This window comes from Microplitis mediator, chromosome 11 (genome assembly GCF_029852145.1).
Source record: "Microplitis mediator isolate UGA2020A chromosome 11, iyMicMedi2.1, whole genome shotgun sequence".
NCBI lineage: Eukaryota > Metazoa > Arthropoda > Insecta > Hymenoptera > Braconidae > Microplitis > Microplitis mediator.
This window is the reverse complement of record NC_079979.1, coordinates 493446-506306: the sequence shown is the minus strand read 5'-3', so window position 1 is coordinate 506306 and position 12861 is coordinate 493446.

Here is a 12861-nt window from a genome sequence, read left to right as displayed (position 1 = left end):
AAATACACACGAGAATCCCTGCTGATTCCCATATGGATTTGTCATAGTGTGGAGCCCTATAGGAATCCAAGAATTTATATCGGGATCTATGCTGGATTCCTATAGGAATCATATATAATTAAATTATCTTGTAAAAATGTAAAATGAGACACATGCTCATTTCTAAAGACCAGACGTTAGGCTTCAATGAACATTTTTAGACAATGTAGCTGTCGTAATAATATTGCAAAATATCAAGTCTTAATAACGTTCGTTTGTTTTTTGAAGTGCTTAAAAGTATTAATGTATTCTTTCGAAATTTTAATAATATAAAAAAAAATTAACTGGCAAAAATCTGCTTAGGAAAATATATTAATTTTCATGGAAATTCTTTAGTGGTAATAATCAAGGGTTGCCTGACACTCATTAATTCCTGTACAAAAAATTATTTCATTGATCATTTAAGGAACCCTGTAAGAAAATGAAAAAATTTAATTTATATACTTAGTAAATTTATGGGCCCTTAAAATTTTTTTTTCTACGAGCTGGAAATACGAATAGTGCACTTGTATATAAATTATTGAGTGCATAATAATATAAAATTATTACAAATACACTTGTCATTTAAATATAACAAGTTATTAATTCAACGGAACTGAACTCCTCTATTGAGAATTCAGAAATTTTCAGTACAGTTTTTTGTAGGAAATTGAACGATCTATAAAGAAGGTCTTATTTCAAATTTCCGCAAATTCAACGATTTCGAAGATAGTTGCTCTCAAAAATCACACTTAATCTTAATTTAATCCCATCATTTTCCATCGTTAATCAAGAATGATTTGATCGATTGTTTTTTTCATAAATGACTTAAAAGAAATTTTATTCCAAAAAAGCTAGTTCGCATCTAAAATTTCATTCGACTTAATTACTCTTTTTAACTTCCCGCTAAGAAAATCGATGATTTTCAAAATTTTCGGGAAGTTATTGTTTTCATCCCAAAGCTATTTTGACTATTTTTAGGATGATGTCCGATTATCTGTCTGTATGTATGTATGTATGTATGTATGTGTGTGTGTGTGTGTGTGTGTGTGTGTGTGTGTGTGTGTGTGTGTGTGTGTGTGTGTGTGTGTGTGTGTGTGTGTGTGTGTGTGTGTGTGTGTGTGTGTGTGTGTGTGTGTGTGTGTGTGAGAGTGTGTGTGTGTGTGTGTGTGTGTGTGTGTGTATGTGTGTTTGTATGTCTCTGTGTGTGTGTGAGTGTGTGAGTGTGTGTGTGTGTTTGTGTGTGTGTTTGTGTGTGTGTGTGTGTGTGTGTGTGAGTGTGTGTGTGTGTGTGTGTGTGTGTGTGTGTGTGTGTGTGTGTGTGTGTGTGTGTGTGTGTATGTGAGTGTGTGTGTGTATGTGTGTGAGTGTGTGTGTGTGTGTGTGTGCATAGATGTAAACTCTCTATATCTTTTTAATGAATTAACCGATCGAGATGGTTGAGGCAGCAATCGAAAGAGTTTGTTGGCCGTCAACTTTCCTGAAAATTTCAGAAACGGCTCGATCGATCGACTTCAAAATTTATTCAGCTCTGGAACACAATAAAGCGCGTTGATGGCTACCTCAATCATCTCAATCAGTTAGTTCGTACGAGAGATATCGTTGGCGAAAGAAATGGAGGAAAACAGTTTTTTTCACTTATCTTTGAAGTAACATATCTGGTCAATCCCTCAGTCCAGGCAGCCCTAGAATGCAATAAAACGCGTCGATTACAACACTGAACGTCAAAATCGGTTAATTAGTTCAAAAGATATGGACGTTTAAAAATTAAAATAATAACAACTTACCTCGTTTTTCCCGGATAGCTCAGAATATAATTCACCAAATAGCCCAAAAATCATACCAGCTCTACGTCTTTGTGTTTTTTCTCGATCACTACATAATTTCATGCAACACGTTCTTTAGTTTAAATGATATTATTATTATTATTATTATTATTATTATTATTATTATTATTATTATTATTATTATTCATCTATTTAATTGGCCATAGAGTCATGACTCCTTGCGGCCATCCAAAATACATAGCTTTACACGATAATATATATAGTGGTTAAACAAGCGACATAAAAATACAATAGATTAATAATATATGTATAACAATAATTTGGTTAGTACAATCATTTTATTCATCATTAATTAATTAATTAATTAATTAATTTGCAATCATCTTATTTAAGAAATAATCATAACACGTTTTCCTAAATTCGTTAAATGTGGGCTGTTGCGTACAAGCACTAGATAACTTATTCCATATTCTAATTGCGCCCATTAAGAACGAATTGCCATATTTTATGCTCTTCGAAAACGAGGCTCTAGCATACAAAAATTGTTTGAAAGCAGTTGTTTTTGATTTAAATACAATATTTTATCAGCTACACGGAAAGAAAATGATGGCAGTGGTTCCCATAATTTTGTGAAATTTTTTCCTATACCATCATAGGAATTACGACCATAAATTATGGGAGCGGTTCCTATAATTATAGGAATGTTTCCTATAATTTATAGGAATACTTTCTATAATATTATGGAAATGATTCCCATAATGGTATACGAACCATTCCAATTGCATTATGGGAATCATTCCCATAACATTATGGGAATAGATCCCATAATATTATAGGAATAGTTCCTATACCAATATGGGAACCATTCCCATAATGGTATGGGAACTATTCTCATACTATTATGAGAATCGTTGCCATAATATATGGGAACCATCCCTATAGTAGTATAGGTACTATTCCCATACCATTATGGGAACCATTCCCATAATGCATAGCAAAACTTCCCATAATTTTCTTTCCGTGTACAATTGTATAAAATCTTTTTTCATCGGGTTCTTTCATGTGTCTAAGAATTGGATTCACTAATAGATAATGATTCATGCGTTTATCATTTTTATTAAAATGACTGTTGTGACAACGGCCTCACAATTGTCTTAGTACGTAAGTTTATCTATTTCTTCACTCGCCCTACCAGTGCATTATACTCATGAGTAGAAGGAAGCAACAACTACATCAGCTAAGTATAATAATTCTATTATTATTATGACTTTATTTAATTAACCGGGTATTCATTTAATTAACATCTATTAAATGACTAATTATATTTAACATCTGCTTTGTGTGGTCCAGTATGCAAATACCTAACATCTTTATTTGTTTATCTTATACATTTTGTATAAGATTTGGCCCCACTAATCCCGATCCTTTATATGCACTCAACCTGCATTTATAAATTTAGGTCAAACAGTCGTCTGATCTTTACGAACCGGGTGATACAGGATCAATCGCCGAATAATTAGTCAAAATGGTTAATAGGGATACGGGCCCCTTTCTTATGAAAACAAGAAATGTGTAACGGACCTCAACTATGTTCGCTTTCAACATGGATTTATATAAGAACCCATGTTGAAAGTTATAGGAAATTCACATAGAAAACTTTGAGTACACGGAAAGAAAATTATGGCAGCGGTTCCCATAATTTTGTGAAATTTTTTCGTATACCATCGTAGGAATTACGACCATAAATTATGGGAGCGGTTCCTATAAATATAGGAATGTTTCCCATAATTATAGGAATAGTTCCTATAATTATGGGAATGATACCCATAACACTATAGGAATGATTCCTATAATTATAGGAATGGTTCCTATAATTTATAGGAATACTTTCTATAATATTATGGGAACCATTCCCATAATATTATGGGAATGGTTCCTATAATAGTATGGGAACTATTCCCATAATGCAATTGGAATGGTTCCTATACCATTATGGGAATAGTTCCCATAATGATATGGGAATGGTTCCCATAATATTATGGGAATCATTTCCATAATGGTATGGGAACCATTCCCATATCATTATGGGAACCATTCCCATAATGGTATGGGAACTATTCTCATACTATTATGGGAATGGTTCCCATATTATATGGGAACCATCCCTATAGTAGTATAGGTACTATTCCCATACCATTATGGGAACCATTCCCATAATGCATAGCAAAACCCCATAATTTTCTTTCCGTGTACCTGGATTCCCATAAAGAAACTAGACATAGGAATTTGAACATATGGATTTCTTTCTGTATAAGTAATTTCTACCATATGGAAATTCATCAAAAAACGCCATTTAGAAACCCACATAGAAATCTAGGCTGGATTCCCATATGGAGTTTTTAATAGGGGCCTATTATAATTTCTATAGATTCTTACATAAATCCATACTTTTCTATGTGGGTTCCTATAGGTTTCCATGCAATCCTACATGAATTTTTTTAATATGGTATTTTTAAAAAATCAAAAAAAAAAAAAATAAATAATAATCTGATCGCGCGAAAAATAAAATGTTTGATCAGATGTCTTTAAATCAAATAAAAGATTGTGTAAAACCGAAAAATACTTGATTAATTACAGATGGCTGATTATCCAGATGTTTACTTAAGAATTAAAACATCACACTTTGATTGACATGATTTATTAATGCACATGTGTTAATAATATTGCAAAATATTCATTATCAATAATGATAATTTCTCCTTTTATAAATATTAAGAAATTTTATATTTACTTTATTAAAAAAACATGAGAAACGATTGACCCTGTGAGCTGACCTCAAAACTTTTCACTGTTTTCGAGGTCAGAGAGATCGGAAATGGTGGCTGATTTTTGAGCTCTCCGAGCTCAAAAAACGGATGTGTTTTTTGAGAACCAAAGGAAAACCCTATAAAAAAAATCCATGTGGGATTGCGTGGAATCTCATAGGAATCCATACAGGAAAGCATGGATTTGCGTATAAGAGTCTCTAGGAATTAATGTAGAAGTGTATGGATTTATATAATAATCGATTTAGCAAGCCATGGATGTCTGGATTTCCATTTGGGAAATCTACGCATACACTGAGAGACAATTTTATTTTATTTTTATTCAACAAGGCCCAACAGCAGATGCCAATGATAGGGCCATAAGATATACAAAGATTCTGAATAACAAAAAAAAAATATAACATATAGTACCTATGATGTACTCAAACTAAGTTGCCTCAGAAGCGTTAGATATGGTGACACGACCGATGACCCAAAGACAACTGATCCCCGACAATTGGTCCCCGACAATTGATCCTTGCGACGATTGATCCGCCGATAAAATATACTCACACACATATATATGTGAAAAATTACGCCCTTTTTTCACTAATTTTGTGTGCGTGATAGATCATTGTTTAGTTAGTAACTTGGACTTAGTTTTATCATCAAGACAATCTTCTGAGCCATTTCTCGATGATCATGACCTGATTTCACTTCAGTATGATTACAAAGTGCGGATTTATAATCGGAACAAATTTTGGTGTCGCAATTGGTCTAGGATTGATGATGACTATCTACAGCAATTATGCTCAAGTTTAGATCTCTCATATCTTATTGATAGTGAGTCTGTTGATACTATGAATATTTATTTACATGAACATATTAGAGATGTTGTTGAAGAAGTTGCACCGCTGAAAGAAATTAATGTTCGAGAGAAACCTGCACCATGGATTAATAGTGATATCAAGACACTACAGCGTCGAAGATCGAGGCTTTATAGAATCTTCATAAGATCGAGATTTGCGTTTAAAGAGTATGTCAATTTGCGTAAAGTGATTAAGACTAGAATTATGAAGGCCAAGCAAAATTACTTTGATCAGCGTTTTCGGGACCGAACGAATGCGAAATCCTTTTGGAATGATTTGCGTAAACTAGGTTTAGTTAAGGGTTCTGATTCAACTGTCAATCCAAATATAGATCTAGGAGAACTAAATAATTATTTTGTTAATGCGGCTGGAGATCCTTTAGATTTAATTGATTATGAGTATTTTGATAGAGTAGTGCCAAAATATCATAGTTCGTTCACATTTAAGTCTATTAACTGTAATATTGTCAAAGAGGCAATCATGAGGATAGCTTCTAGCTCGATGGGTCCTGATGGTTTTGATATCAAGATGTATAAAATACTGTTACCGTACTTTTTGCAATATATTACTGATTTATTCAACTTTTCTATCTCTTCAGGATGTTTCCCATCGGCCTGGAAGCGCTCTTATGTTGTACCATTACCAAAGGTTCACAGTCCAACTAATTATTCAGATTATAGACCAATTTCGTTGACATGTACGTTATCGAAATCTTTAGAAAGATGCGTTCATGATCAAATTATTGATTACTTAATTACTAACGGGATAGTTGATCATTATCAGACTGCTTTCAGAGAAGGGTTAAATACACAAGATGCCATCCTAAAATTGTGTGATGATATTCGACTAGGCATGGATAACTCAATGATAACTATTGCGGTTTTCTTTGATTTTAGCAAAGCATTTGATTCGGTTGTCTTTGATATTTTGATTTATAAGTTAAAAGCTATGGGATTCGAGAATACAGTTATAAATTGGATCATATCGTATTTAAAAGGTAGGCTACAAGCAGTCCGAATTAATGTGACTAATAGTAGTATGCCGACATGGAAGGATATTTTGAGTGGTGTACCGCAGGGAAGTGTCCTGGGTCCACTGCTCTATTCTATCTATGTTACAGATCTCGGTACTCTACTTAAAAGATGTTTACATTTATTTTGTGCTGATGATCTAGTTATTTATTTGAGTTGTAAGTCACAAGATATCTATCAGTGTGCTAGTACACTTAATGATGAAATTAGGCTTAAAATTAAACAAGGGTAAGACAAAATCAATCATTTTTGGCACTCCACAAAAATTAACTGATCTATAACAAGTAACTGTCCCTAGCATCATTGTAAATGACGTAGTGGTCAGCTACTGTAAGTCAGTAAAATATTTAGGTGTTATCTTGCAGGATACACTAAACTGGTCTTTGCAAGTAACAGAGGTTTGTAAAAGCAGTATGAGAGTGCTTGCACAATTGAAAATGAATGGTGATGTCTTCAGATTGCCTATTAGGCGGCGTTTAATAACCACTCTGATCTTGCCTATTTTTGACTACTGTGCAGCAGTCTATACTGACATTACTAGTCAACAGCAAATGAGACTACAAAGAAAACTTAATGCATGTGTCCGGTACATTTTTAAAATCTCTAGATATGAACATGTCACTTATTATTATAATGAGCTTCGATGGCTTACTCTAAGGTCTAGGCGGGAGTTTTTCTTATCTTGAATTGTTTACAAAGCGTTATATTTAAATTAAAAGCCCCTAATAAGGAAAGACTTGTATATTTTAGAGCCCCGTCTGCGTAGAGATGAAGTCCGTCAGGATTACCTTGTTTTGCCGGGATGTCATAGTGCTAAGTATGATAAGTCATTTATAATATCTGCAATAAGAATTTGGAATCAATTGCCTGATTATTGTACTACAAAGCCTACCTTTGCGGAATTTCGTACCTCTTGTTATGAATATTTCCTAAGTTTAAATTAATGGTAAATGTTATGATTACTGTTAGAATTTATATTTATGTGATGATTGAGTATGATATTGTTATATTAAATTATTTAATAATGTAATCATTTTTACTCTTATGTATACTATATTATTGTTATATTATATTGTACTAAGGAATGGCCGCAAGAAGCTTCGACTTCATGGCCAATTAAATAAAAAAAAATAATAATAATAATACATGGCGTCAGAGATTTTGTCATCGTGATCCAGAAGCAATTAAAAAGCTAGTCAATGAAGGGTTGGCGTCAGGAATTAGATTGGAATGTTGTAATGTAAAAGCTTATTGTCAGAAATGCATTCAGGGGAAGTTATCAAGGACACCATTCTCGAAGAAATCAGAATCAAAAACTACGGCACTTCTCCAGCTAATTCATACAGACTTATGTGGGCCAATTCCTACGATAACACCAGGTGGTCGAAACTATATGATGACAATAATCGATGACTACAGTCGACATATAAGAATCTTTCTTCTTAAATCAAAATCCCAGGCGAGTCAGGTAATCAAGGATTTTGTTAAACATCCTCAAACACAATTTAATAAAAAGCCACAAGTTATTAGGTCTGACCGTGGTGGAGAATATCTGTCACATGATTTAAGAGATTTTTTACAAGAAGACGGAATTGAAACACAATGTACAGCACCCTATTCACCACAACAGAATGGCGTTGCTGAACGCAAAAATAGATATTTAATGGAAACTATCAGATATAAATAGTAACAATCAAAGCAAGACCATCATGACTCTTCTGAATCAAAAGGGCATTCCCATTAACTTTCATTCCGGAAAAGCTGAAATCCTAGCCGATACTTTTCCATTCAACTCCAGTGATGAAAACTTTTCAACTAACTTCCTTACGATATTAGAAGATACAACCAAAAGTAAACACCAATCGTAGAAATACAATAAAACAGAAACAAAAGACCAGAAGCTGACATCTGATCAAGATCTTGATGATATTAATCAACTAAACATGGTATTTACAATGGATGAGCTCACCGAGGTATTAAAAATAAGTAAAAATTCTAGTCCTGGCCCCGATGGTCTAGACCAGTAATACTTCTTAAACACCTATCAGAAAATAGTCTCAAATATATTCTGAGTATTTATAATTTCATATGGACCAACAATGTATTCCCTCAACAGTGGAGAATTGCAACAGAGGCCCCTATTGCAAAACCACACAAAAACCACCCGGATTCGGCCAACTATCGCCCTATATCATCCCGGGAAAAAATGATTAGGCCTGACCATGCCGGTTCATGTATGATCAGGCCTGAAATTAGACCTGATCATGCCTGTTCATGTATGATTAGGCCTGAAATTAGACATGATTAGGCCTGATCATGCCTGTTCATACCTGTCCATGCCTGTTCATGCCTGGTCATGTCTGAAGCGTTAAATACGCTCATGCCTGTCGATGCCTGTCCATGTCTGAAGTGTTAAATATGTCCAGGCCTGATCATACATGTTCATGCCTGTTCATGTCTGTTCATGTCTGAAGCGTTGAATACACTCAGGCCTGATCATGCCTGTTCATACCTGTCCATGCCTGTTCATGCCTGGTCATATATGTTCATGTCTGTTCATGTCTGCTCATAGATCTAAAATTTTGTTGACCAAGAATCTACCACGTATAAGATTTTTATTACTTGAAGTTCATACGAAACTTACTTTTCAACTAAATCTCTTAGGTCAGTGGGTAGCGAGTTACACTTTCCAGCGCAAGGTCCACGGTTCAAATCCTGCACACGCCCGAATTTTTTATTTTTTTTATTTTTAAAGCAATAATTATATACATGTATAATTGAATATAGTTATACATAATTATATAGGGCCATTTTTTATATATAATTTTTTTACCCGGATGGGCATGAACAGACATGAACATACCTGATCGGACCTGAACATGCCTGATCAGGTCTGGTCAGGCATGATCATTTTCATGCCTGATCAGGCCTGAAGACTCGTGTCTGTTCATTCCTGATCAGGTCTGATCATTTTTTCCCGGGCGATTATAAAAATGCAGTTATGAAACTCATCTTGACCAAATGGAACACCCGTTAGACCGCCAATGGATTCTCCGGACTACATAAAGCCAGGAACAACATTTGGGATAAGCCCCAACAATATCCGGAAAGAAACAACCAATGCATATCGTCCAGACTAAGAATTGGTCATACCATCTTCTCCCACGGCCATCTAATAAGTAAGTCCGAACCAAAGAGATGTCCAGCATGTAATGCAAACAATTCAGTCCACCACATCCTATCCAATTGTACCAGTCTTGCACAACTAAGGAAAGACCTCCGGATATCCCCTGATTTACAAACCTCCCTGAGTGACGAAAAATACTTTAAACCAATTGAGAAACTCCTATCAGAACTGAAAATAGACAAATGAATCTAATGCCTTAATATAAATATGTCCTTTAATTATTAAAATGTAATTGTGTACCCTAGCAGACCTGAGTTACCGTAAATTCACGGTATTTTTACCGTAAATCTACCGTAGAATACCGTAAAATTCGAGTAGATTTACCGTAAATTACGGTAAATCCACTGAAAATTACGGTGCATTCACCGTAAATTACGGTAAATCGGTACTTTACGGTGGATTACCGTAAATTACGGCGGGTATACCGTAAATTTACCGTCGAATACGATAAATCTACCGTAAAAAAATTCAGGTGGATTACCGTATTACCGAATTACCGTAATTTACGGTGGATTACCGTATTTCCGTATTTTACGGTAAATCCACCGTAAATTACGGTAAAACCACCGTAAATTACGGTAAAACCACCGTAAATTACGGTAAATCCACCGTAATTTACGGTAAATCGGTATTTTACGTTGGATTACCGTATTTCCGTATTTTACGGTAAATCCACCGTAAATTACGGAAAATCCACCGTAAATTACGGTAAAACAAACGTAAATTACGGTAAATCCACCGTAATTTACGGTAGATCGGTATTTTACGGTGGATTACCGTATTTCCGTATTTTACGGTAAAACCACCGTAAATTACGGTAAATCCACCGTAATTTACGGTAGATCGGTATTTTACGGTGGATTGCCGTAATTTACGGTGGGTTTACCGTAATTTACCGTAATTTGGGTCCGTTAGGGTAGTCGCTAAGGGCCTGAGTAGCCGATGCGACTCTAAATAAATAATTAAAAAAAATATATATATATATTAAATACGATGATTATAAAGTTTATTCAGTAATTAATTCATTCACCTGAATGATCATCCAGACGTTTACTTAAAAATCAAGACATTACGCTTCAGTTGACATGACTTATTACCCTGCATATGTGTGAAAAATATTGCAAAATAATTATTATCACTAACGTAACTTTGGTTTTTTTGAAAATATTAAGAAACTTTATATTTATTTTATTAAAATAATACGAAAAACGATTGAACCTGTGAGCTGACTCAAAACCTTCACTGAGAAGAGAACTTATCAAATATTAATAAAATTTATCCATATTTGATAAACAGTTTACTTAGAATAAAAACCGCATACACGGAAAGAAAATTATGGCAGCGGTTCCCATAATTTTGTGAAATTTTTTCCTATACCATCATAGGAATTACGACCATAAATTATGGAAGCGGTTCCTATAATTATAGGAATGTTTCCCATAATTATAGGAATGGTTCCTATAATTATGGGAATGATACCCATAACACTATAGGAATGGTTCCTATAATTATAGGAATGGTTCCTATAATTATAGGAATGATTCCCATAATTATAAGAATAGTTCCTATAATTATGTGAATGGTACCCATAACACTATAGTAATGGTTCCTATAATTATGGGAATGATACCCATAACACTATAGGAATGGTTCCTATAATTATAGGAATGGTTCCTATAATTATAGGAATGATTCCCATAATTATAAGAATAGTTCCTATAATTATGGGAATGGTACCCATAACACTATAGGAATGGTTCCTATAATTATAGGAATGATTCCCATAATTATAGGAATAGTTCCTATAATTATGGGAATGATACCCATAACACTATAGGAATGGTTCCTATAATTATAGGAATGGTTCCTATAATTATAGGAATGATTCCCATAATTATAGGAATAGTTCCTATAATTATAGGAATGGTTCCTATAATTATAGGAATGGTTCCTATAATTTATAGGAATGGTTCCTATAATTTATAGGAACCAGTCCTATAATTATAGGAACCATTTCCATAATATTATGGGAATGGTTCCTATAAAAGTATGGGAACCATTCCTATAATATTATGGGAATGGTTCTCATATTATCATGAAAAAATTAATTTAAAGAAGAGTAGTAATCACTTCTACAATACACAGAAATATTATTAAACATAAAAACAAAAATTCAAACATTGAAAAAAAAAATCGTATTTGGCAAAAAAACATTAAAATTTTTAACAAGAATTTTTTGTCAGCACAAATATTCAAGAAAATTTAAATTTTGGGAAATTTCTACACTATTGTGCAAAAAAAAATTTTATGATATTATAGGGATGGTTCCCATAACATTATGGGAATAGTTCCCATAATATTATAGGAATGGTATGGGAATAGTACCTATACTACTATAGGAATGGTTCCCATATATTATGGGAACCATCTCCATAATAGTATGAGAATAGTTCCCATAATGATATGGGAATGGTTCCTATACCAATATGGGAACCATTCCCATATCATTATGGGAACTATTCTCATACTATTATGGAGATGGTTCCCATAATATATGGAAACCATTCCTATAGTAGTATAGGTACTATTTCCATACCATTATGGGAACCATTCCCATAATGCATAGGAAAACTTCCCATAATTTTTTTTCCGTGTAAAATCCTATAGACTGTATCGGTTTCTATGCGGGTTTTGTCGCATTTCAGCCGAATCTATGGGAATATTTGGATAGGGCGCGTATGCCCAAAAGAGCGAGGAAACGGCCTCCCGTAAAACGGAGATGGACTTTGGTCCCGTTACATTAATGATGAGGGTAAATATGCTGACAAGATAAAAAATGATTTCTGTTTGAAAATAAGCTTCTTATCGATTCTAAATACGCGCGAGGTTCCTGTGAATACTAACGGTGCCATCTGCCGTGGATTAATGTCAACTCTTTGAATGGCTGGCACACCTACCGACAAAAATTAGATATCGAGCGTCGATAATGAGAAATTAAATTTACTAGGAAAAATGAAATTAACAAATGAAAATCTAAGCAGAAAATTTGATAAATAAATTATTGTTGAGACCGAGAAAAAATTTAAATTTAAAATTATGCACATGCAGCAGACGAGTCAGCAATAAATTCATGTATAAATATAAAAAATTATCAACATATTATTT